At 38.8% G+C, this 22,824-nt stretch overlaps 1 long non-coding RNA gene across 4 annotated transcripts in view; it reads right to left on the bottom strand.

Annotated features, from left to right (window-relative positions):
• LOC110598638 (uncharacterized) overlaps nucleotides 1-22,824 on the bottom strand; it is a 119,509-nt gene that overhangs the window by 71,337 nt on the left and 25,348 nt on the right. The window lies entirely within an intron of this gene.

Raw genomic sequence — 22,824 nt, 5'->3', positions numbered from 1 at the left:
CCTCAGGCAGGCCAGAGTAAGAACCAAGACCTCACCCCTGCTGCCTTTTAATGCTGCTTCTTGATTGTTGCTAACGATCCCCAGCTGTCCTGCCCCACTAGCTCCTTAACCTCTCTCTGCTGGCCACATCTGCCTGTAACTCCAAGAGGCGGAAAAGAGATGCTGAGGAAAGGCTGCCCTCAAAACAGCACAGGTGGGGCCCCGAGGGGTGGGACCATGCACTGCAGGCTTGATGAGAAATTAGTTTACAATAAGAACCTTCAGGAAAAATCCTGGGGGTCATTTTTTATATATTAGGTAAATAAACCTGATGACAGGAAATGCTGCTAATGATAGCACACCCAGCAAAAATCCAGGAGTGAGGCCATTCACTTGGCAGGTCACTTTCTCTATTGACCAGTGCACACATTTTCTGGGAAGTAGCCTAGATTTGGGTGGTGGCCATGAAAATTCTCATAGAGTTCCTGCAGCATGTCTCCCCGTTCTCCAATGTCCTCACAGAGCTGCACCCTTTACTCAAGCCCAAAACCCATAAGGCACGTTCAGTCTTGATCTGTACCAGATACAAGTGGGTCACGTCCACGTCCTGTGTGGATTTAATGCTTCCCCTCTGTTTTCTGGGTGTACTTCAGTCAGCTGGCTATATCAGCCAGTGTACCCAAGGCACTGCCAGGAGTTTAATACGCAAGCCTGCTGGAGGTCTATCCAATGGGTCCATTCGACTTAGACAATGAAAAGGAATTTTTGATGATATCACCCCAAAGGGTACATTGCAATCTGCCCAATTAAATCTACTTCATTTATGTTTGTCTAAATTCTCCATCTATGCAGTATACCCTTCCTTCCCCAACATCTTGTTTCATTTCTTTTTCTTTCTTTTATTTATTATATTTTATATTTATCTAGTTGTGTGTGTGTGTGCTGCTACTAGTCAAATCTAGGGCTTCACACATACTAAGCATGTGCTCTTCTACTGAACTACACCCCAGTCGCCCCAGATCTTGAGGGAAGCAAATCTATTATCTTTGGCCTAAAATCCAAACATTTAGTTGACTCAGCAGGGTTTTGATTATTTGCTTGTTTCTTTTAGCTCATGTGAAGATATTATCAAGTCTCCTTCTTTTTCTTTTCTTTATTTTTTTTTTAATTTCACAATATTGGAAAAGAAGTTTGGGTTCAGCTGTCTGGGCCTTCAATAGCTACAGACCATGACAAGGTTTGGGGAAAGTGGAGCAATGAGGAAAGCAGGATGCTTTACTTTCTCACATTGTCCCAGGAAATACAGGATAAGCTCTTTTGAGCCTCCTCCTAGTCAGTGGTCCTAGAGAAACCTTTTTCTCCTCATGGAAAGATTGCTGGAGCAATCATTTCCAGACTTATCAGGTCCAAAGAAAGTCACAGGCAAAAGAAGGTTTAAAAGCAGTTCATGTTTCATACAGTACAACACCGCCTATGTACATGACCAGTATTAAATGCATTATGAACTTCACTAGTATGTATTTTCTAAGCTTTCTTCAAGTTCTCAACGTAACTTATCTTTAAAGAGAATTTCAATGATGTTGGACTCTGTCCATGCACACACATACACCCCTCCCTGAAGGTAAAGCAGAATGATCACTGATCCCTTCTCCCAACTGTGAACTTCTCTCTCCAGGGGACCTGGAGGTTTCCATACATCTGCTGATCCCCCCAAAGTCTGCCTTCTATTCAAAAGAACAACAACATGGTATTGGGTCTTGTGAGTATAAATAAAACATTATGTAGTGATGAATCAACAATAGTAATAAGTCCTATAACAAAATAAAACAGCAGCAGCTGCAGCCTGGAACAGATGGTAAGGAACTATGGCCAGAAATCAGAAACAGCTTCTGTGCTGAATCAAGGAAATAGAGGCACCCTGGGCACTCCCAGAGAAGCCCCTTGGACATCTGTGGCTTGCTCAGGGGGGAGGTCTGCCTGCTGAACAACAACAAACACAGTCAAAGAGAGACAATAGTATGGGAATTTGTATTCATTTTCTTTTCCAGCACGATCAGCAGCGCTGGGTGACATCCTCTCAGGACCAACCTCTTTGCAAGTTCTGGCACCATTAGCAATTCCGACCAATGCCTCGGAACAAATAGTCTTATAAATCTGCAGGCCTTAGTTGAAATGTTTCCAGAAACCTGGGTTGCCCTAGTGTTCCCAGAGTCGGTGCTGGTGCCCACAGGGTAGGATGTCTGCAGGGTGATTCTACCCAACCTTATGGAGACCAGGAGGTCAAAGCACTTCAGGGCACTATCTGTACATGGACTTAAGGCAACAACAATATTCTCTTGGGACAGATATGAGGATGGGGCTCCTAGGATGAAAAGTTGTAGATAAGATCAACTGGGCAGGCAAGGGTCAAAGAGGAAATATTCTAGGCCTCCTATTCCTCATGGGCCACCCGGCCTCTAAAGTTCCTCTGCAGACAATAAGCTGTGGCTAGCACGGATGCCACTGCAAAGGGTGTTACTTTTTTTCATTTTGCTTACTTTTTTAAATCTCTAAAGGCAATTATAGAAACAGATTTATTACAGATGAATTTTGTGTCATCAAAAACAAACTTAAGCAAAAAAAAAAATTGACCCTAGAATAGACATAATGAAAATGGCTAAACCCTTTGTTAACATCACATATTAAAACCATTTATCTTTCATTTGCTGGGCTATTGAATAAGCAGAACACATATATATATATATATATATATATATATAAAACCAGAAGAGTGCACTATGAAAATTATATATATATATATATATATATATATATATATGTATTTTTTTAAAGACTGGGTTAATATACAGGCAAGAAAGTAACATGCTTTGTATGCAAGTCTGAAAATCTCATTTGCCTGCCAATCAACAGATGTGTGACAAGAACAGTATCCTAGGCTGGCTCCTGGGGAGAAACAGAGAGAAATCTTGAACTAGGTGACGTGATGTATATGTATGTGGACTGGGGTGTGAGGACAGATGAGGAATGATAGACTGTTATCCAAAAAAGTAGAACTGAGAGTTCCTGCCATATCAAGTTTCCTTCCTCCTTCCTCTATGCAAGGGCTCTCTTGAACATTTGAATCCTCTAGACAATCATGTGGACAATACATTGGACTCTGGGCCTAGGAGTAATGCTTTTTCCATCAAAGAAAATAGAGCTGATAACATAATGGTAATGATGTCAGTAGCGCCCACTGAGATAAGTTGAATAAACTCCTTGGGGCTGCCTTCATCTGCTGGCAAGTGTCAGGATATAGTTACAAAAGGAAAAGAGAGAGGAGGGGAGAGAAGAGAGAGAGAAGAAGAAGAGATAGACTGCTCCAGATCAGTGTTAGGCTACAGCAAGATCTCATCCAGAAAACAGTAATTTTTCTTTTAAAATAAAATTTTAATGTAAACCCTATTTTCTAACTCTCATTTCTTTTCCTTCCTTTTCTTTCCCTCTGTGCCTTTTCTTGTCTTTCTCTTTACTTTAGTGTCACCCAAAGGACATGAAATGGCTTGAAAGCAATCCAAAAAAAAATTAAAAATAAAGGTAGACTCATTCATTGCTGGTGGAACTGCAAATTGGTGACACCACTATGGAAAGCAGTATGGAGATTCCTCATAAAACCCAGAATGGAACCTCCATTTGACCTAGCTATCCCATTCCTTGGTTTATACCCAAAGTACTTAAAATCAGCATACTTCAGTGGTGTGACCCCATCAATGTTTATAGCAGCTAAATTCACAATAGTTAAACTATGAATCCAACCTAGGTGTCTTTCAATAGATAAATGGATAGATAAAGAAAATGTGGTATATATATATCCAATGGAACATTATTCAGCCTTAAAGAAGAATGAAATAATGGCATTTGCTGGTAAATGGGTGCAATTGAAAATATCATGCTAAACAAAATAAGCAAATCCCCCAAAACCAAAGGCTAAATGTTTTCTCTGATATGTGGATGCTGATTCACAATAAGGGGGTTAGGGGATCTAGGGAAGAATAGAGTTGCTTTAGATTAGGTAGAGGGGAATGAAGGAAGAGGAGAGGATATGGAGATAGGAAAAATAGTAGAATCAAACAGGTATTAATACCTTATATACATATATGACTGCATAACTGATGTGATTCAACAACATGTACAAATATAAAAATGAGAAATTATACCCTATTTATGTCTGATATATCAAAGTGCATAAATGCACTCTACTTTCATGCACAATTAAGTAAAACAAATTTTAAAATTTTTTAAAAATATGAATTATTTTAGAAATTCAGAGGTAGAAACAATATATATTACAATAAAAAGGGAAACTAAGAGGGATTTAGAATGAATATACGCAGGCTGGGGACCTCACAATTATGCAAACAGTGGGATTTTTCTATAAAATGCTTGGTAGCCAAAGTGTTAAAGAAAATATGAATAGGTATGTTTTTTTATGGCTCATGTCAGGACTAGGAACAAGGGAAAACTCATTCTAATTCCTAAACAGTACTAACTAACTGTATATTCTCTGGAGAAACCATGGTTTCCCATCTGTCAGATAAGAAGTACATTTGTCCCATACTTTTAGTAATAGATATAGTAAGAAATAATGAGCTCTCTCCTTCCACAGATCCCTAAGGTCAGAGGAGCCGTCACAGGACCCAAAGAAAAAGATTCTAAGGTTTTCAGGAATTGTTCCAAAGTATAACCAGGAAGAATTCTAAAATGAAAAGAAGATACTTCCACAGAGAGGAAATACACATTGGAGGACCTAAGAAGAAGAAAGAAATCATCTTTGGTTAAAACAAGTAAGATGGCACCAAAAAAGATGTTTTGATGGCGGGAGCCAAGATCCAGCACAGACCGTCCACACCAGCCCATGCGGGACCCAGGCTCACAGTAGGCTCATCCACCCCTCCACCAGTGGGGCCTAGCCTCTGGTGCAGGACCGCCCCTTCTGACTAGCAGACTCCTGCAGGAGGTCAAGCCCAGCAACACAGATGCACCCACGATGACTGGTGAAGGACCCAGGTCCAGGATGCAGTGGCATATATTGAGGGACACCAGCGGGGTCTGGAAGCCCAACATCAAGGTGAGGTACAGACAATCTGCATGGGTCCTACAAGAATATAGGGAAGAAACTGTAATATCTCAGATCCACACTGCAAGAAAGGAAGACACATAGACAACATGATAAAACAAGGGAGGAAAGTGCCTCAAACAAACCAGGATACTACAATAACAGAACCCATGGACAGCAAAGTTGATGAAATGTCAGAGAAGGAGTTCAGAAGGTTCATAATTAAAATTATCTGTGAATTAAAGGATGACCTAAATGAGCAAATACAGGCAAAAATTGATCACTCACAATGAGATAAGAGACCAAACACAGGTAGCAAAGATTACATCAAGAGAGAGATAGAGACTCAGAGAAAAAAAAAACAGTAGATATCCTAGAAATGAATCAATAAATAAATACAGTAAATCAAATAAAAAATTCAATAGTTTAAAACATAACCAACAGACTAGATCTGTTGGGAAGAAAGAATATCAGATAATGAAGACAAAGTATACAATCTGGAAAATAAAGTTGATCACACAGTGAACATAATAAGAAACCATGAATAGAACATACAAGAATTTTGGGACAGCATCAAAAGACCAAATCTAGGAGTTATTGGGATAGAGGAAGGCACAGAGTTTCAAACAAAAGGAATGCACAATCTCTTCAATTAGATAATATCAGAAAATTTCCCAAACATGAAGGACGAATTGAAAATCCAAATAAAAGAGGCTTACAGGACTCAAAATGTACAAAATTACAACAGATCTAAACCAAGCCACATTATAATGAAAATTCCTAGCATACAACCTTATTCTAATAAGGTTAGAATCTTAAAAGCCACAAGAGAGAGGAATCAGATCACAAATGGGGAGACCAATTCTTATCTCAGCAGATTTTTTCAACCCAGACTCTCAAAGCCAGGAGACTGTGAAACAACATATACCAAGCTCTGAAAGAAAATGGATGGCAACCAAGAATCTTATATCCAGCAAAACTAAGTTTTAAATTTGATGATGAATCATGGAAGTGATAAATAAAAGTTAAAAAGAATTTACAACTAGAAAGCCTGTACTACAGAACATCCTCAGCAAAATATTCCAAGAAAAAAATTACAAGATATTTTATACAAAGAACTTACCTCATAAAATAGATAATTGATGCTTTTCATAATGGTTTGGAAGAAAAAAGCATAGCCTGAATATTAAGTGCATATAACCAAACATGCTACCTACTCATAATATAAGGAATAAGATCCTGCCTCATTAAAATTTGGGCCTACTTGATTGTTGTTGAGGTTTTCTTGATTTTTGTTTTGTTTTTGCTATAATTATTTGGTAAAGCAGGACCGTAACTTTACCCAACAACTCTGGTGCAGATTTAATACAGACAAATCATTCTGCAGTGGTGATAGGGGCACTTTTACCTATTGCACCTATTAAAAATACTACAAGTAGCTACTATAGAAACTGGCCAACCTCACAAAGTAGAATCCATTCCAGATTCACATCTTAAAAATCTAAATTTCAAGCCAGATACAGTGGCATAAGCCTGTAATCCCAGTGACTGGGGAGGCTGAGACAGGAGGATCTTGAGTTCAAAGCGAGGTGCTAAGCAACTCAATGGACCTTGTCTCTAAATCAAATATAAAATAGGGCTGGGGATGTGGCTCAGTGCCTCTGTCCCCAGTAACCCCCGTCCCTAATCTAAATTCCAGAAGAAAATTTTCTAACAGTAGCAGTTACAAAAACAGACAAAAATCTATTATGGTTTCATTTTTACATCAACCCTATTGATGAGAGCAAAATTCAATGGAGAATTACTGTTGGGAGTCGCCCCGGCTCCAAAGAACTTCCCCATCCCCCCAGAAGAGCCGCCCAATGGTGAGCCCTGCTGGCTCACATGATCCTTACCCACCAATCAGAAAGCACCCCGTGCCAACTGTCAAACCGTTAAACTGTCATAACTGTCAAAATGCCCCCAGGTCTATAAAGGTGCAGAACTGTTCCTCAATAAACCGACACTTCTCGGACAACAAGCCTTGTCCGGTTTTCTTTCAATTACTGAATCTGAGTCCTTAATACTTACTTTGCTGGGAAAACAATTGACATATCATTTATGCTGTTGCTTTCTGATGTTTTATGACAAGATTGACATTATAGTGGCCTATATATAAAATATAATTGTTATAATTCATTATTTGATATTACTGAGCCAAGCACTTAATTATCAAATCAATAAGTCACGAAACAGGAATAAAGTTAGAACAACTAGAAAGACGAAAATTATGAATCTGAATACAACATGACAATTTGCTAAGAAAAGCAATGAGAAAGATAATACAAATAATAAGATAGTTTAGAAGATTGTCTGAATAAAAAAGAACCATCAAAAACATTGTCAAAATTCATGTATGCGCTAAGGAATTACCATTAAGAAAATATAATGGGAAAATTTTCCATACAAAAATCAAAATAAATGATACACAAATGCAGGGGAAAAAAACCCTAAATAATTACATAGTTATAGAAATCAGTGGTAAATCAATGCATTTGAGGAATATAAATTGGCAACCATGAATTATCAAACATTTGTATGAAATGGGTAACAAAAAGAGAAGGATTTAGATAATAATCAGAAAAACTGACCCCAGAAGAAAGAAAGGTAATTTAAGGAACCAAAGAGAACCTTTCCAAACAGAGAGGTGCCGTCTCATCTACTGGGGCTGGAGGGAGAGTGGCATAAAGAGAAGCCATGACAGAACATGACAAACCTGCCCACAAAGCAACAACAAGACTGTAAAAAACAAAATATATAGGCACTAAATAGTAATTAGATAAGTCAAAAGTCCAAGATATTTGGGTATTTAACTTTAGATCCCAGAACATAGAGCAAAAAAAAATATATATATGTAAGGAGAGAGAAATGTGAGAGCAACCGTAGGCAACAGGAGCTAGATCTGGGGTATTCCTTTCCTTTTTAAGGGCAAGACTATGTAAGTAGAATTAATGGACTTTCACCAGCCTGAGGAAAAAAAAAAATCATGAATCCAAAGAATGACAGACCCTTCCAAATGAAAGACAGGATGAATGAGGAAAAGATCCAGGACTAGACCCAGCATTGTGAGAGTCCAAAGTTCTTTAGATAAAAATTCCAGTAGCTTCCAAATAACCTGCAAGGGATGTAAGTCAGACTGAGCTTAGATTTTACATCCCCATATTAAATGCTAGAAGCAGCAACAAGAAAACCATCGATTTTCCAAGGGAAAATTGTTTGATTTTAAAATGTCTGTGCCCTGCCGAATTACCAATCAAGGGTAAGTAAAGATATTTTAAACATGCAAGAACTTGGAAATATTATAATTATCCAATAATTTAATATGAATACATTACTCAAGGAAGTAAAAGAGCAACACCCTCCCCCCCCCCCAAAAAAAAAAGAACTTTAAAAAAAGAGAGAGAACAACAGGGCTGGGCACCGTGGTACACACCTATAATTCCAGGGGACTCGGGAAACTGTTCACAGGTTCAAAGCCAGCCTCAGCAGTTTAGTGAGATCCTAGGCAACTTACCAAGATCCTGTCTCTAAAATAAAATATATGTTTTTAAAAAAAAATAGTGTGGAGGATGTGATTCAGGGGTAGAGGGCCCCTGGGTTCTATCCCCAGTATCAGAGAGAGAGAAAGAGAGAGAGAGGAAAGAGAACAAGAACAACAGGAAGATCCAAAAGTAGTGACATCTGGTTTTGACCCAAAAGGAGTGAAAGAAGATGAAAATAACAAGGATCCACTAGACCTTGACATTCAAGACCACCTACTCTGACAAGATTTTTAGTGACACAGCATTGTATTTCCTTCAAAATGGACTCAGTCAAGTGACTTACTGTTTGGGGGATTTCGATTTTTAGAAGTCTTTAGAGCAATAACAGAAGAGTTTAATTTTATTAAAGGAAAAAATGTAAATGACAAAAACCTTGACAATTGAGAAATGATAAGAATCAAAAGTTGAAGCAGGAAAGGGAAGTGAGAGGTAGTAAAATACTCATGATAGATCCTGGGGGAGGTCACACACAGCAGAACATGATGAAGCAGGAAACAGTTTAAACGTGAATGTGTTCAGTAATGGAATAAGGCCTTTTCTTGGTCAAAACGGCCAAATGAGAACACGCCTCTCTTCCCTCCTCAAATGCAATAAACTGTAAAGGGAAACGGAAAGGTATAAACCCAGAACATCAGAGAACTAACTATAGGGGAAGTATCAGAGCATGAGAGATTTCAAAAAGTTTCCAAAAGATAGATGGAGAAAAAGTAAAGATTAAAATGGCCATCTGGAATTCACGGTGAGGAAATTGTAGTGGAGGGGGGAGCAGGGAACTGAAGGTGTGAAAAGGAGTGTCAGAGGGCCAAGACAGAGCTCACACAGGAAGATTAATGGAAGATGTTAATCTAGAGCCCTTCATCCCATTCCAGTCCCTACCCCTGTGCCAGACGGACAGACAACCACACATGATCTTTAGGCCCTCCCATAAAATTGTAGGTTCTTTGCAGAAAGAAATTAAACAAACTCTGGGGACAGATAGGAAGCTAATGACAAATGTCCCTCATTCTGATCTTCGAGGGACATTAAGATTAAAAAGCAGCTTCTACCCTTTCTATCTAAAGTAAACAAGTCCCTCATCACAGAGCTACCAAGTGCTTGCCCCACAGCCCCAGGACCTCAAGGTCAAGTGCAAATGGATGGATTGGATGGACAAGCCAAGGGCAGCAGCAGGGAAAAAGAAAGAGATCAAAAGGAAATCCGTGAATGACTGATCCCAGGGCAAAAAGAAGGTACCAACCATTTGCCACTTAAAAAGAACTTTCAATAGTCAGGCATGGTGGTGCACACAGGTAGATTCCAGGAGACTGAGGCAAGAGGATCACAAGTTCAAAGTCAGTCTCAGCAGCTTAGCGACACCCTGGGCAGCCTAGTGAGATCCTGTCTCAAAATAGAACATTAAAAGGGCTGGGGATATGGCTCAGTGGGTTAGCACCTCTGGGTTCAATCCCCCAAAACCAAGAAAATAAAAAAATAAAAAATATTTAATAAAGAGTCCTGGATTTTTAAGCGTCCTATTGAAGTGAAAAACACAGAAAAATGAGCCAGCCATAAGTGTACAGCTTGATGTAACATCACAAAGTAAATATCACCCACAACACCCAGATTAAAATAAAAATAACAAAAAAAAATTAAACCTGCCCTTTAGAAGCCCCACAAGTCCCCCTTCCAGCCACTGTTCCCTATGTCCTTGCCAAAGGAACCTTACCCCCAACACCACACTTTGTTTGTTTTTTACATAATTGAAAGCATAGTCAGGGTCTATGTTTCTGGCTTTCTTTGCTCCTCAGGATGTGAGTGAGATGCATCTGCCCTGTTGTGTGTAGCACTAGTTCATTCATTAACATCGTAGCATAGTACTCCATTGTAGAAATGTGCCACAATTTACTTATTCTTCATCACTAGTCATTTGGCTGTTTCTAGCTTTTGTCTTTTACAAATAGCACTACTATAAACATTTTTTTTATATGTGTTTTGGTGCACATACTACATGTTTCTATTGGAATATAGTAATAGAAACAAAATTGCCAAGTCATAGAGTATGTTAGTTTAACTTTAGTAGATAATAGCAAAAAACATCCTAAAACAGTTGTACCAATTTACACCAATACCAGCAGCTTTTGTGAGTCCTAGTTGCTCTTGTATCTTCTGAACCCTCAGTATTTTATTTTGTTTTGTTTTGTTTTCAACTTTAGCCATTCTGATGGTTGGATAATGGTAATTCTATTGAGTTCCCTGATTACTGGTTATGTTAAAGTGCATCTTATATATTTATTGTATGTTTAGATATAGATATGGAATAGCATTTATGCAACAGTTATTTCAGTCTTTGCCCATTTTATTGTGTTGACTGTCTTTTTTTATAGTGTGTATTTGAAGATAAAAGAAAGCTCTTTATCTTTTTGTACATTTTATATTTCTAGATTGGGGCTCTTCATTACTTATATGTATTATAAATATGTTTCTCACCCTGAAGCAAAAATAGAATAAATGTCAGACAATAGAAAGAACAAGACTCCAGAAGACATTACATAAGCAAAGATCTCTGCCTCAAAACATGAAAGAAAGGCTGGGGATATAGCTCAGTTGGCAGAGTGCTTGCCTTGCATGCATGCACAAGGCCCTGGGTTCAATCCACAGCACTACAGGAGGCAAAAAAAAAAAAAAAAAAAAAAAAAAAACCATGAAAGAAACAACTCTGAGAGGAGATTTTTATCCTCTTATTGCCTTAAGGGAACCTTTGTGTGATACCCAGGAGTGTTTCATTTGAGGACTGAGTCATACTGGGCCATCAAAGTAAGTTACCTACCGAATGAGTCCCAGTCTGTGCAAAGCCCTCCTAAAATCCCCATCTCTGGAGATTTATCTCCATTATCATAGAATGGCAGGGTCTTTGGTCTTTTCCTTGCTCCCCACATTTACTCCCATGAACAAGCCCTGTGGATTCTAACTCCAGGGCATGCCACAGACAAGTCCCCTTTTCCTCTACTGCTCCCACTCTCATCAAGCCATCACAGGGCTTGCCTGGGCTCCTGCAGCATCCCCTTGGCCTTTCCTTCCACTCTTGCCCCTTTCTCCACTGAAGTGCCAAGTGGCCTCTCTTAGTCCATTTTCTTCTGCTATAACCACAGACTGAGCGATTGATTTTAAAAGAAGAAGGAGGGGAGGAGGAGGAAGAGGAGGAGGAGGAGGAGGAGGAGGAGGAGGAAGAAAGAAAGAAAGAAAGAAAGAAAGAAAGAAAGAAAGAAAGAAAGAAAGAAAGAAAGAAAGAAAGAAAGAAAGAAAGAAAGAAAGAAAGAAAGAAAGAAAGAAAGAAAGAAAGAAATTTGGTGAAGCCCTTCCTGCTGGGTCAAAATATAGCAGAGAGATCACAAGGCTAGAGGAGCAGATGGGAACAAGGGATAGCCAGCAAAGCCCAACTCACTTTTATAACAATGCTTAGGGTAACAAGCCCACTCTACAGTAATGACCTTAATCCATTATGAGGATGGAGCCCTCATGACCCAATCACCAGCTGAAGGTCCCATCTCCCAACATCCTCACGGTGGCCACTAAATTCCAACATGAGTTTCAGAGGGGCATTCAACTGCAACAAGGCCATGTTTAAGAGCAAATCCCATGTTAGTTCCCTACTCCAATGGCTTCCTTGTGCTCAGAATAAAATCTGATGGAAACTTCCCATGGCTTTCTTAGGAGGGCCTTAAATTTGGGCAGTTTGACCAAGGATTTGAAGAAATCCTTGGTGTTTTCCTTTGATTTTTGGGTAAGGCAGACTGAAAGTTAGACACACTGAGAATTCAAATAAATTTAAAGAGAATAGATCAGGAAATTCAATCATAGAGTAGGTTGAAATGAAGATGAGCTAATTTAAATAAATGACATGGTTTGCTTGCCTCTTGGTTAAAGATATTTGTGTAATCAGCCCATAGATAACAGTTCTAACAAGAATATCTAGCAGCTGTTATATATTAAAAGTGCATTATATGCCCAGAAGTGGGTTAATCCTTACCTGGATAAATAGAAAATAATTGATCTTATCAGAACATTACAACAAGCCTAGAAGAATCCAGCCCTTATTATAATAGATAATAGATGACTGGTTTCCCCTTGTCCCAGCTAAAATTCCTCTGTCATGAAATTGGCTCTTGGAAAGTCCTGATATTCTGAAGAAAATTATAAAGCTGAACCTAAAAGAGAATGCTTGCCTTCCAGGTGTTGGAGCAGGGAAGACAAGTGGACAAATGCAGCCTAAAATGCCAAGGACTATAAGAGGAGTAAGCACCTGTGGAAGCTCCAGCTTATCCGGGGAAGTGATGCCTAAGCAGAACCCCTGAAAGAGGAATAGGAGTCTGGAAGGAAGCCTCCCCCAGGGCAGAGGCCAGCACGTGGCAAGGACTAGCTGTGGGAAAGGGCCTCGTTCATTAGGGGAACTGAAAGCCATTCAGTATTGGCCAGAGCACAGGGTGTGTGCGTGTATGATAAGACTTGATGCTGAAGAGTAAGCAGAGTCCAGACCATGACAGCTTTATAAGCCAGGTACTGTTTAGAATTCATCCTGCAGAGCACAGGAAGCCATTGAAAATTTTAAATATGGGGAATGATCAATCAGATTTATGTTTAGGAAAATCACCTTTGAGGGAGAGAAATAAACGTAGGGTTGGGTACAGTTTGCAAGGGGTCCATGGTGATGGCATCATAAGACAAATTAGAGGCAATAGGATCGAAGAATAGAAAACAGAAAAATCAAGAGGAGAGTGAAAGGAGAAATTAAGGGTGACTCTTAGATTTTCCAATGACTATTCCAGAAGAGAATGTTGCACTTTGCAATACATGATACGCTTTGCAAAGTATGACGGTTACTAATGCTATTGGGGGGCTTGACCATCATTAAGAGGAAGTTTTGTGCTCTGGCTTGCATAGTGGGGGGATTCATTTCCTCTGAGGGGAAAGAGGACTTAAAAGGAAGTTAAACCAAGGCACCAACTGATTACAGTCTAGGGAGGAGACTGTAATCATTTGAGGACTGTACATCTTGTACAAGGAGAGGAAAATTAGAAGTTGGTCAAGCTAAACAGTAGCACCTCCTGGCAAAACAGCAAAAGTAAAATTGGAAAGAAGAACAGAATGATTTGTGTTAATGGATGTCACTGAGCGAAGCTCCCTGAATGTGTTCAGGTAGAATCAGGGAGCATCACCTGTGATAAATGGATTGATTTGCTGAGAAAGTTATTAAGCAAAGATATGAAGAAGAGAGTGTTGAAACTCAGACCCTGTGTTTAAGTAAGCTGACTCAGAAACATCTCATGGGTGATTGAAACAGCTTCCTGTTTATTATTGGATTGAGAATAACCAGCCTCAGACTCACCCAAGTTCTCTGCACAAGGCTGCAGCTTTTGTATGCGTGGTTGTTTCTGCAGAGATCTGATGAGGCCCAGGAATGCTGAAGTCACTCTGAACCAGACAAGTAGCCACCGGTTTAGAGGAAGGCATAAAACAAAATCACCACCAGAAGGACAAATTAATGTGGTTGTTCACAAGGCTTTTGTCTTGATCCCTAATGTTTTCTGCTGGTAACACGGGTTAGACCACGTGAAGTCACAGAGCCTCTTTGTGTCTAGACCTAGTGACCTGAGATCTGGAGAAGTTCCCAGTTGGGCTTCAAAAGTCTCCACAGGTCCAAGGGAATATTCTTAGGAGTCCTCAAGTTCTCTACAAGATTTTTTTTCTTATGTTTCTACTTCAATAGTAATGTAAAAATCAATGTAAACATATTTTGGATTATCTTCATGACTTGAAGTTCAGTCCTTCCCTGAAATGCCAGGGCTGCCTTTGTTTCTAGCTTACAGTCCTATTGATGACAAGAAGTGCTTTGTTATCATGGACAAATGAGAGGAATCAAACAAAATGAAACAAAAACAGAAAAGTAATATGCAATAGAAGTAATTCTGAAGTACTCAGCACCCAGATAATGTCAAGTTACATAAACAGCAACGTAGGTGATACTTAGAATACTACAGTAATTCTGAAGTCACATGTGGATGGCAGTTAGGAAGAAAGAGATATGTCCTGTTTTAATAAATGATAAGAAGTATGTCTAACTTAGAAATGTCCCAGGGGAGAACTCAGGGCTCAACACAGGAAAGGCGAGCAGAACAAAATGTTGAGAACAGCTAGGTGTGGAGGCACAAGCCTACAATGCCAGCATTTGAGGAGGCTGAAACAGGAGGATCATAGGTTCAAAGCCAGCCTCCGTAATTTAAAGGCCCTCAGCAACATAGTGAGACCCTGTCTCAAAATAAAAATAGAAAAAAATTTTAAAGGGATGGGGATGTAGTTCAGTGGTTAAGCACCCCTGAGTTCAATCCCTCAGTACAAAAAAAAAAAAAAAAAAAAAAAAGGTTGAGAACATCAAAGCAGTTGCTGGCCATGGCCAAAAATGTCAGAGGCTGGCGAAAGGAGGGGTAGAGGAAGTTTGAATGTGGGCCAGGAGATAAGGACCCAGAGAAAGGTGCTAGGGAGGCCACCAATACGTGGCAGGAACTGTCCCAAAGAGAATACATCAGTACATCTTGTACAACCACAGGAATGAGATCCTAGAATAAGTTATAACCCATGTATGTATGTTAAAATACACTCTACTATCATATGTATATAAAAAGAACAAATAAAATAAAGTAAAATAATAATAATAAGTGAGAGAGAATATATAGGGAAGGTGGGAATTAGCTTGACTCTCTTTCCCCTGACCGCCTTCAGCCTTGGTGGTTTGGCTGCACTGTACATGCTGTGATCCCATGCTTGAGCTGTGTTTTTTAAAGTAACTTCAGGCCAGAGTAAGCTATTTTAGACTAGAAGACATTTGTACTTCGTCAGGTTCTTCTGCTTGTATAATGAGGAAGAGCATAGAGCTAGATGGCCTTCCCAGACCAGCATTAAATGTACTGATTTACTCAACAGTTATTTACTGAGAATCTATTCTGCATTAGCCACTAGAGTACTATAGAGACCAGATTTAGCTCAGTTCCTGCTTATGGGCAGCTTTCTAATTGATCTAAGGAAAGGTTCACATTGCTGAGCCATGTTACAGATATGAAAGCTCCTCCCCCATGCTGACAGTGCACTTATTTTTCAAATAAAACAACACCAATGCATAATTAAGTCAGTATCCCCAGAGGTTATTATCCGGTCTCTAGTACCTCTCCATTCAGAGCAGGGCTCACATTCTAGCACCAGCAGCATCACTATCACTGGGCATCTCTTCTTAGAAATGCAGAACCCAGGCCCCACCTCAGACCCGCTGATTCTGCATTTTGTTACCCAAGTGACCACATGCATATGGACTTTTGAGGAACCCTATTATTTAAAATATATATATATATATATTATGCCGCCTTTTACCCATGAGCATAAATCTGCAAATATTTTGCATGTATTATTTGAAACAATCATTTAGAGTTGATCATAGTTTCTCTGGTTGAACATTATTTTAATGGGTTTTGAGCCAACCAAGAAAAATATGTCTGGTTAATAGTATAAAAATAAATTCTCAAGTTCCGTTTATAACTTCTGCATTTCTCATACTTAGTTTTTAACTTTTACTTCCAAATGGTCTTATTAAAGGGGGAAAAGTCTTGATTGCTTTGATTTTTCTCAAGAATGTTATAAAATTCTCAACCTTGGAACTCACTTATTCAGAATATTTTTGAGGTTTTAAATGAAATCACAAATTATATCATTTACCAATAAAACTTCATAGCTTAAATCTTAAAATATTTAATAATGTTACTACCCCAAGTAGTCTCAGTCAATTATGGTAAAGATACATATTCCTTATTATTAAGTACAAAGATGATACAGGGAATTGATTAAGTTTTAAATTTGTGTGTGTATGTGTGTGTGTGTGTGTGTGTGTGTGTATGTGTGTGTGTGTGAAAGAGAATGTACATTGTGTACATGGGTTGAGGCTCTTTGCCAAGCAATGCTAAGTAAAAATATTTCAGGATTCTTCCTGCTGCACACTCCAACAAGGAAAGTCAGATGTGTTTGGAAAACACCATCAATTCTAATCCCTTTGCCATTCCTTCATTCTACTCCCCAGCCTCAGGGCTTTCTTTCTACGTTTCCAATCACCTGTAAGACCTTCTATGTTCCTATCTAAACCTCTGATTATCCCAGCTGTCTTTTACTTCTTTCTTTCCTGGATTTCCACTAACACTCCAATAAAGCATCACACTATTAACTAACATTTGAACACATTTAGCCTTGCTAAATTCCATAAGGCAGAAGTTTAACTATAGGTATATAAGAAAATTCTGAGTACACAATAGCAACTCAATATATTCTCATTAGTTAGTACTATATACTGACTCAAATGATCAAGGATAAGAAAATTCTTCATGTTACTTAATTTAAATGAAACTAAAAATTATTAGAATTAGTAAGATTCACAACAGACACCTGGTCTAAGGTCCAAAAATTTAGGGGCTTCACAGTATTTGGTTACTCTTTTTTTTCTTTTTCTTTTTTCTTTTTCTTTTTTTTTTTTTTTTTTTTTTGCTATTGTTCAATTTTCTCTCCAAATTAGCTGAAGAACTACAAAACATATAAAAGGTTTTTTTCAAAGTGTTTCTGTACCCACAAATTTTATCAGTATTAGTAACAACTTGATGAGACAATCAAATGGGAGCTATAAATAAAAGAGCACTAATAAGAGTTCACAGGCGCGTGTCTATTTGCCAAGAAGACAGAGCTCAACTTGAAACTGCATTTACACATGACTCCATGGTTAACCCCAACAAAGTCCAAAATGAATTCTAAAATTTCCCATCCTCTGTTGGCTTTTTTGATATTTTATAAATTTTATGCTACACCTTCAAAATTTGCCAGAAGTTTTTCATGAAATGTTTTGCCGCTCCTATGGAAACTGCCACCCATCTTGTCTATAAATTACAACTAAACTGAGACTTTGAGCCACCTCAAAGAGTGTTTTTCTCATAAATGCTTTGTGTTTATGTCTTATCTCCTCAACTAGGTTGCAAACTTTTCAATATATCCCTACAAAGCTACTACATAGACCCATAGGGAAAATATCTGCTAATCTAGCAGAAAATCCTAGTCCTATTTACTGGAAAAAAGATGGTTATACTGGAGTTGGGGTTGTGGCTCAGTGGTAGAGCACTTGCCTAGCATGTGTAAGATACTGGATTCTCCGTACCACATATAAATATATGAATAAAATAGTGGTCCATCAATATCTAAAAATTTTTTTAAATGGTTATTTGCTCAAATTTAACAGTACAGGGAGTTTTAGAAGTGAATTTTAATATGCAAGAAAGATGCATGGTTGAGAAATCCTGTATAAAAATAATCCATTATTTTGTATCTCCAAAAGGTTAGATCCATAGATTTTTCTGAAACAAATTTAAGAGGTTTATGCTTATGAATGTACTATCTTCAATGTTGAAGTATCATCTCAGAATAAGGCACAGAATCCACACTTGCTGACCAGCCTCAAAGAATCTAATAAACTTAGCTCAGTTACCCTTTTCCAAAATCAAATGCCAAATCTTTTAACGCTAGCGCATCCTCATAAAACATAAAACAGCTGTCAGTCTATCTAACATAATGGAAGAATTTTAAAAGTTCCTGGAATAAATGACATTCTGAGTAATTTTTTTTCTTGTCTTATAGGAAAATAGCACAAGACTCAATTTTATTAGAAAACTTTAACATTCCAAATGTCGTCATCATCAATTCATCCTCAGCACCCAGGCCCAGGCCCAGATACTTTAGTCCACCACCTCCATTCCCCAGTTCCCACTGACAGGAAAAAAAAAAAAGAACTTCACCCAAGTTCTGCTGACGTCAATGGGGTACTTGCGTGCAAAGATAGTCTAGCGGATGGGTTGAAGACAGTGTGTTGTAACTTTTCTTAGGGCCTTAATTATTCAAAGAAACCTCACTTGTAAAGGGAAGGGCCAAAAAGTCCAGCACTCTCTTTCAAGGAAAAATCTGCAAGTGAATCTTAAAATAACCGGATGTGCTTCAAAGTATGTTCTTCAACTAATAGTTTACGTTCAGATCTTGATAATGTCCTAAACCTCATAATCAATAGTAGATAACACACACATCTCCTTAAGGGAAAGAAAGCATAAACAAGAATAGAATCACAAGTGTCTACTACAATTCCTCGTAATTTGAGACTTTTTTTCACTGAGCCCATACATCATCCATGAAGCTAAGTTTTCACAGAGTTGTCCAACCATGGTGTTGGACACTCAAATACTTAAAAATACCCATTAGCTCAAGACAATTCTATTTATTAAGAAATAGTAAGTGTCTGATGTTGGACTTTCATGCTACAAGATGAGTGCAGTAAGAATCTAAAGAAAAGGGAAAAAAATGAAATTGAAGAGAGATTCTCCTGCCCTTAAACATTTACAATCTAGTTAGGGTTACAGCTATACATTTTGTCCCTTTGTTAACACAACAAACATTTGCTACAGACCTGGCGTGTCTATGGAATAACTGAATAAAGCTTTAAACAACAGTCCATCAATAAAAACAAGAAAGATACATGTGTATGGCCAGGTGCCAACAATCCAACTGCATCCCCACAAGTGTGAGCAGAGATCGGAAGGTACCTGGGTGAAGGGATGAGCTGCCCCAGGAAGCATCTTATTTGGCCAGTCCTCAGGACTGTTTATTTCCTGTACCTCTTCCCAGACAGCAGACTGGGAAAATAGCTCTGCGACTTGGAACTGCTCTTGTTTACAAAGCTGTGTCAACTATAAGTTCAAAATAAGGGCGGACTTCTTTTTCAATTTCTATATGAAAAGAAATCTTTTCATTCCAGGAAAGACAGTGTTACCCAAATGAATCACAAAACTGTTTCTTTGACACTCTTCACATTTGTGGTTGTTAAAAACGACTTTCAAATAGAAAATGCTGCTTAATTATCAAGTAGCTTGTTCCTCTGAGTCTTTTATTAGGTGCAGGGAACAGATCAGCTGACAAGTTATTTCGAATCTTTTCAGTTCCATAAACCATGTGCAAAGATCTGTTCTCAGGGCTGAAGTGATATAAAAAAAATGAAGAAGACAGAGTCTCTGCTCCATCTTTACAGTGGACTTACTTCTTCATAAAATCATATATTTTTTTGAGTAGTGGATTCTTTCAAAAAAAATGTTCTTTTTAGTCATACATGAGAGTAGAATGTATTTTGACATATGTATACATGGAGTATAACTTGTGGTTGTACATGATGTGGATTTACACTGGTCATAAAACCATATTAATGCCCCCAATACAGCAGGGTCAGAGGGAGCCAGTCTAGTTATCTTAGCCCTTAGATCTTGCTTTTTTAATGCATCAAAATGCCATCAGTTAGGCTAAGGGTTTTATTTAGCATTCGAATTTTGTCATTTTTGTCTTATAGGACAAACTCGTTTGTCTGGGTATTTTCTTTTCTCTAGACTCCCAGAGCACTTTATCTATTTGATAGGACACTTACATTCTCTACTCTATCTAATAGTTGTTTTCAAGTAAGTGGTATGCTTGTGTGTTCATAACAATGTGGAATTGGATACACAGAGAAATAAGGGTGAGGTTTTTTTTAAACTTGATACTTAAAAAAAAGAAAAATCACTTTTTGGTCTTGAGATAGATAGATAGATAGATAGATAGATAGATAGATAGATAGATAGATAGATGATAGATAGATAAGATAGATTTTTTATATTCATTTACATTTAATCCTATGCACGCATTAGTAGTTTCTGGGGAGTCCAGACATCCCTCACCCACTGAGCTATACAAGACTCATTTTCCTCTTTGCCCCAGAGCACAAGGGAGAATCCTAAGTGAAAAGCCGCCTCCCCTTTGTTCTGGAAGCAGCTGTCTCTGCCTGGATGAGCTCTCTAAGAGCCCAGGGTAACGGTCTCAAGAGGCTATGAAAGGATAAACAGGCAGCCACATGAACATGATGCTCTTTAATTACGAGGTCCTACATGGAAGGAAGGCCAGCAGACAGGCAGACACGTTCCAATTATACTAATACACCTTGTAAACATCAAATATTTTTATTCTGAGATTAAAGAGAGCCTGTATCCTCACAACACTCCTGAGACTGTGCATCTCAGGGCTGTTGCCAGTGCTGCTGGTGAAACAGGATTTCCTTTGGTTAAAATAGACTTTCACAAAAATAACAGCCCCAAGTCTAGAGGTGGTCAAATGTGACTTCCACAGCAGGCCGTCCAAAACTTTAACTGTAATTCTTAAAAATCTTTAGAAAGAACACGTTTCAGAGTCTCAGAAGAAACTAATTACTTTTTGTTTCTGCTAGTTATAAGCCTACTCTATTGAGTCTGCAGTCAGTTGGTGTCCTTGGTTGGGCTTGGTGGCAGTAGGGCTTGAAGCTTAAAAGAGCTTGCTACGTGAGTGACCTGCCTTCACTCAGCCTCTGCTCCCCCTAGATGACAGGATGAGGTGGAAATGGCCCAGTCACATTCTATCATCCATGTCAGACAGGGACCAGTGTCCTGAATGTGCTAGGTGAATTGTCTGGGTACCTAGCCATTGGCTCCAAGCTTACCTAAGGAAAAAGGGAGAAGAAACGGAACAAACCCATACGCGTGCCTTTCTGCTAATGGGACTTTGGGTGGTTATCACGAATGCAGAAAGAAAGATATAACTGGGGCTGAGAAAGAGCTCAGAGGTAGAGCATGTCCTTACATATAGAAGGCTCTGGGTTCCATCTGTAGTGCATGCACATTCTCTCTCTCTCTCTCTCTCTCTCTCTCTCTCTCTCTCTCTCTCTCTCTCTCTCCCCCTCCCTCCCTTCCTCCCTCTCCTCTCTCTCTCACCCCCTGCACCCTCAATCTTTGAAGCTCTGCTCCTATATCACATATAAATGTTAGAATTCATTTATTAGCTCCCATAGGAACAAGTTCTCTATTTGAACCAATGTAACAACTCATTTAGGATGAAAACCCCTCTGCTTTAGTCTTTTTAGGCTGCTGCTATAACAAATTACCCATAGATCAAGTGGCTTATGGATGACAGAAATGTATTTCTCATAGTTCTAGGGGCTTGGAAGTCCAAGATCAAAGTGCCAGCAGATTCTGTGTCTGGTGAGGGTTCACTTTCTGGCTCAGAGAAGTCACCTTCTCATTATGTCCTTACATGGTCAAAAGGGTGAAGGTCCCTCTTGGACCTGTTTTATTAGGACACTAATCCCATTTGTGATGGCTCTCCCCTCATGACTTCCCAATGATCCTACCTCCTAACATCATCACCTTGAGGGGGTTAGGATTGAGCAAGACAAAGTCATCTTCTTAGTGCAAACCATACCATGTGGCAACACGGGCTCTTTATGGATGGTCTGTTAAAGGGCTGTAGATAAACTGTTCTCTTCATGATCATTACAGTTTTAATGTCTATGTTCAATACATAGAAAAGACAGCAAATACTTCAAACTATCCGATTAAAACATGAACAATCATTTCTCACTTCTCAATCACATTAATTTCAATTTTTGCATATCATTTCCTCAAAGTAGATGTTAAGGCTGCAAAGAGCACAGTCTTTTCCAGCCTATGGTAAGGCAGGCGATGTACAAACCCAGACCCAGGGACTCTCATGTCTGAGTGGCTTTTATGGCAAAGTTCCAAGATACTTGGGGAGTATATGAACACCTTAAAAGGTAAGAAGTGGTCAAGGCAGGTCTGAGAAAAAAGAAACAAAAAAATGGCTTCATCTTCATGCCTGCCCCTCCCCTTGAGTTTTATAGAAATTAAGGTGAATGTGCAGAGAAGCCCTGAGAGGAAGGTTCATTCATAAAAAGGCAGAAATCTGGGAGAAAAAAAATTATGTCAGGCACGGTGGCACATGCCTGTAATCTCAGGTACTCATGAGATTGAGAGGAAGATTGCAAGGTGGAGACCAGCCTTGATAACTTAGCAAGACACATCTCAAAGTAAATGTGGAGATGTGGCTCAGTGGGATAATACTGATCTAGCGTATTTGTGGTCCTGTGTTCAGCCCCTGTTGCTGGAAAAAATAAAAAAGAAAGAAAGGAAGGAAGGAAGGAAGGAAGGAAGGAAGGGAAAATATATATATATTTGATCAGGAAGAATGAGAAAATAAAATTCTAAGCATATGGAGTGATCAATG

This window comes from Ictidomys tridecemlineatus, chromosome 8, assembly GCF_052094955.1.
Source record: "Ictidomys tridecemlineatus isolate mIctTri1 chromosome 8, mIctTri1.hap1, whole genome shotgun sequence".
NCBI lineage: Eukaryota > Metazoa > Chordata > Mammalia > Rodentia > Sciuridae > Ictidomys > Ictidomys tridecemlineatus.
This window is presented reverse-complemented; position numbering and strand designations above follow the sequence as displayed.